The sequence below is a fragment of the Otolemur garnettii genome, unplaced genomic scaffold, assembly GCF_000181295.1.
Source record: "Otolemur garnettii isolate 467f Iridium unplaced genomic scaffold, OtoGar3 scaffold00077, whole genome shotgun sequence".
Classification (NCBI taxonomy): domain Eukaryota; kingdom Metazoa; phylum Chordata; class Mammalia; order Primates; family Galagidae; genus Otolemur; species Otolemur garnettii.
The window spans coordinates 8,537,300-8,542,251 of record NW_003852472.1 but is presented as its reverse complement, the minus strand read 5'-3'; the positions used below and the strand labels follow the sequence as shown (position 1 = coordinate 8,542,251).

Below are 4,952 nucleotides of genomic sequence, written 5' to 3'. Positions count from 1 at the left end.
AAAAAAAAAAAAGTTAAGATATAGATTTAGCAGCATAGACTAGGGAAGTTAAAGTTTATACCCAAAGTATTATAACTATTTCTTTTTTACTTTATAATCTCATGATAATCTCTTCTGTCTTTCTTTCCATTGTTTCCTCAATTCACTGATGTTACAAAACTTCTTCGTTTCTTTCTATCTATAATTAACTTTGTATATTCTGTATACCTTGCATGTATGGGTTTTTCCTGGTTCAATAAAATACTTTTTTGGGGGGGTCTTATTATTAGGCAAGGAGGTGTGTTTTATCAGCATGCCAGGGATAAATTCTCTTCCACATGATAGAATCATATTCAGGTAACAAGATATTACCTGAATAACAAGAGGGCAGCACTTCCTTGCTACCACTTGGCATGTGAAGCGGGTTGCCTCTCTGAACCTCATTAGTTATTTCTTTGAAAATAACTGAGTGTAAGATTTTACTTTTCATGCCATCCCCTCGCCATTGCACCCCCCAGGAACAAAACAACAGGGGGGTCTGAAAAAGGTAAGAAAGCCAACATGAATTATTTACACACTTACCAAGGAGATGACGGGAAGAGAAGTCCAGGCTAAGGAACAGCAATGGTTAATGAATGAGGTGGATCTGGGGCTAAGGGCAGCTGAGCTTGGTTGAGAGCAAATGGGCTCTTAGCCAAATTTTTGTGCCCCAGGAAGCTGCTGGCAAACAACCTCTTCTTCCAGGCGAGAAGGCCAACCCTCCAACTCCATCCTCTCAAGTGATGTCCTCCCTTTGTCTCCCATGAATGAAGAACCCTGGGGATGGAGAAAATTGAGGAAATGAAGTAAGATGGAAATATTTGGTGGGAAGATATGAGTTTGAAGTGTCCTTGGGGATATGTTAGAAGTGTCAAGTAGTCAGTCTGATGTAGGATAAGGTTCAAAAGAAAAATCTGGGTTGGAAATTGAAATTTGGAAATCTTTAATGTGTAGATAGTTGAAACCATAGGAGTAGACAAAGTCACTTGGATAGCGTGTGGAGAATGGGAAATGAAGCAAACCTATGACCGATTCTGGGATCCAACACCCCTGAGTTGATGAGGGTGGAGCAGGAACTGAAAAGGGGGTGGAAGAGAGATGGAGAGGACAGGAGGGGAGAGAAGAGGGTCAAGGAATTGAAAGGGGATTTGAAAAAGAAAAACTGGCTCGGCGCCTATAGCTCAACCGACGAAGGTGCCAGCCACATACACCTAAGGTGGCGGGTTTGAATCCCCAGCCCGGACCCGCCAAACAACAATGACGGCTGCAACTAAAAAATGGCCGGGCGTTGTGGTGGGCACCTGTGGTCCCAGCTACTTGGGAGGCTGAGGCAGGAGACTTGCTTGAGCCCAGGAGTTGGAGGTTGCTGTGAGCTGTAATGCCACGGCACTCTACCCAGGGGGACAGCTTGAGGCTCTGTCTCAAAAAAAAAAAAAAAAGAAAGAAAGAAAAAGAAAAACTGACCAGGAATTATTTTCCCCAGTGTATGTTTTTATCTATTTTGTCAAAAATCAGATGAGAGTATGAGGATGATTTCATCCCTGAGTCCTCTGTTCTGATCCATAGGTCTATGTCTCTGTTTTGTGCCAGTACCATGCTGTTTTGGTTACTGTAGCCTTGTAGTATAGCTTAGAAGTCTGATAAGATGACACCTCCCCCTTTATACTTAGTATGTAAGATTGCCTTGGCTATTCAGGGTCTTTTCTGGGTTCACACGAAGCATTGGACTATTTTTTTCTAGTTCCAAAAAAAAAAAAATGGCACTGGTATTTTAATTGGAATTGCATTGAATCTGTAAATTACTTTGGGTAGTCTAGCCATTTTAACAATGTTAGTTCTGCAAATCCATAAGGAGGGTACATTTCTCCATCTGTTTACACCCTCTGCTATTTCCTTCCTCAGTGTTTCATAATTCTCCCTACAGAGGTATTTTACCTCCTTTGTTCAGTAAGTTCCTAGATAGTTTATATTCTTTGTTGCTACTGCAAAAGGAATTATGTCTTTGATTTGATTCTCAGCTTCACTGTCATTGGGATATATGAAAGCTACTGACTAATGTACATTGTTTTTGTAACCTGAGAGTTTGCTAAATTTATTTATTTAATTTTTACATATACATGTGTTTATTAGGTTTCCACTTTTTGCCTTCACAAAATTAAAAAGGTTAAAAATTTAACAACAATAACAATGTTTAACATAAGGACTAGAAACAAAAACCTCATAAAGAATGAATGAAGATAAATACATTCAGAAAAGAAATCAGACGATTGCTGCAATGAAGTATTAAGCAATAATAATAATAGTAATGCAAAGAAAGTAACATTCACATTGTCAAATAAGAGTATGTCTATTATAGAATGCTTTGACTCTGAGGTGCAGTATGCAGTTATCAATTAACTTCTTCTTATTTTTTTCCAAAGTCTCAAAAAATAGACAACTAATATTTATAAATAAAAATAAAGATAATTTCACAAAACAGATTATGCCAAATCTTATAGACAATGGAAAATAAGAAATACTTCAAAATCATTCTCCTTAATCTGAATATACCTGATATTAAAATTGGAAAAAATATATTATTATAAAGGGGAAACTACAAACATAATTCACTTTTAAATGAGGATGCAGTATCCTGTATCCTAAACAACATATTAACAAGTTGAAGTAAAAATTAATCTTTAGGTAATGTACTTTAGTCAAAATTGAATCCAATTTATGTAAGAATCAGTCACTATTTTTTTTCTTGTCCTTACCCTCACCCCCTCCTTCCTTCTCTGTCTGTTCTCTCCTTCCCCCATGCCCCACCATGTCATTGTCATTAATTGTCCTCATATCAAAGTTGAATACGTAGGATTCATACTTCTCCATTCCTGTGATGCTTCACTAAGGATAAAGTGTTCCACCTCCATCCAGGTTAGTACAAATGCTACAAAATCTCCATTTTTTAATGGCTGAATAATATTCCATGGTAGACATATACCACAGCTTGCCAATCCATTCCTAGGTTGAAGGGCATTTAGGCTGTTTCCACATTTTAGCGATTGTAAATTGGGCTGCAATAAAAAACTTAGTACAAGTATCTTTATAATAAAAGGGTTTTTTTCTTTCTGGATAGGTGCCCAGTAATGGGATTGCAGGATCAAACAGGCAGTCTAGGTTGAGTTCTTTGAGGTTTCTCCATACTTCCCTCCATAAAGGTTGTATTAGTTTGCAGCCCCACCAGCAGTGTAAAAGTGTTCCTCTCCCCACATCCATGCCAAGATCTGCAGTTTTGAGATTTTGTGATATAGGCCATTCTCGCTGGGGTTAGATGACATCTCAGGGTGGTTTTAATTTGCATTTCTCTAATAATTAGGGATGATGAGCATTTTTTCATGTATTTCCTAGCTATTCGTCTATCTTCTTTAGAGAAGGTTCTGTTCATCTCTCTTCCCCATTGATGTATGGGATTGTTGGGTTTTTTTCTTGTGGATTAATTGAAGTTCTCTATAGATCCTAGTTATTAAGCTTTTTCTGATTCAAAATATGCAAATATCCTTTCCCATTGGGTAGGTTGTCTATTTGCTTTGGCTGCTGTTTCCTTGGCTGTATAGAAGCTTTTCAATTTAATTAAATCCCATTTGTTTATTGTAGTTGTTGCTATTGCCATGGCAGTCTTCTTCATAAAGTCTTTCCCTAGACCGATATCTTCCAATGTTTTTCCTATTCTTTCTTTGAGGATTTTTATCATTTCATGCCTTAAATTTAAGCACTTTATCCCTCTTGAATCAATTTTGGTGAGTGGAGAAAGGTGCGGGTCCAGTTTCAGTCTTTTACATGTGGATATCCAATTCTCCAGGCACCATTTATTGAATAGGGAGTCTTTCCCCCAGTGGACGTTCTTGTTAGGTTTATTGAAGATTAGGTGGCTGTAAGTTGCTGGTTTCATTTCCTGGTTTTCTGTATGATTCCAAATGTCTATGTCTCTACTTTTGTGCCAGCACCATGCTGTCTTGACCGTATGTAGTACAGCCTAAAATCAGGTATAGTAATACCCCCCAGCTTTGTTTTTATTACTAAGAACTGCCTTAGCTATACAGGGATTTTTCTGGTTCCATACAAAACGCAGAATCATTTTTTCTAAGTCTTGAAAATAGGATGTTGGTATTTTAATAGGGATGGTGTTGAATCGGTAGATTGCTCTGGAAGTATAGACATTTTAACTTCCACCCTTCATTGAGATGAGGGACCTGGCCTGGAGGTTTGCTTTGAGCTTTGGACCCTAGCAGCTGCAGAACCATGACCTTGTGGTCATGCTACACAAGAAAGACATCAAGTTCTTGTCTGAGCTTCCTCCATCTGCCTCCTCTGATCAGTCTCCAAATCTTGCATTTCTGGAGCTCCTTTCAGAGTTTTCCCCCAGACTCTTCCATCAGGACAAGCAGCTGCTACTCTCTTACCTGGAAAAGTGCTTATAGCATGTCTCTCAGGTACCTGGCCGTCCCTGGGGTCTAGTCACCACCTACTGCAACTCCCTTAGCCCTGTGGAGAACACAGCAGAGGCCAGCCCTCAGAAGTACCCATGGTCCAAGATGAGGCACATTGAAGGCCCCTCCAAGCGTAACAGAGAGGACATCATCTCCTCATCACAGGAGGAGAGCCTATAGCTGAACAGCATCCCGCCCACACCCATCCTTACCTCCCCAGCTGTGAAGAGTAGGCAGTCCCTGGTGGCTGTGGAACAAGATGGCTCAGAATTAAACTTTGCCCAAGGCCAGCCCCTTGTAGGCACCCAGAGGTCAAGGTTCATGGGTCCACAGTATTTCCACACTCCACGCAATCCTTCAGGTCCTGGTCTGGGCACCTGGCTGACTCAACTCAGCCTCATGGAAGAGGACTAGGAAGAAGAGTTAGAAATTCAGGATAAGTCAAGTGAAGAATGGCAAGATAGGCTC

At 39.8% G+C, this 4,952-nt stretch overlaps 1 pseudogene; it reads left to right on the top strand.

Annotated features, from left to right (window-relative positions):
• Positions 1–4,220: 4,220 nt before the first annotated feature.
• Positions 4,221–4,952, top strand: part of LOC100943255 — a 1,440-nt pseudogene continuing 708 nt past the window's right edge.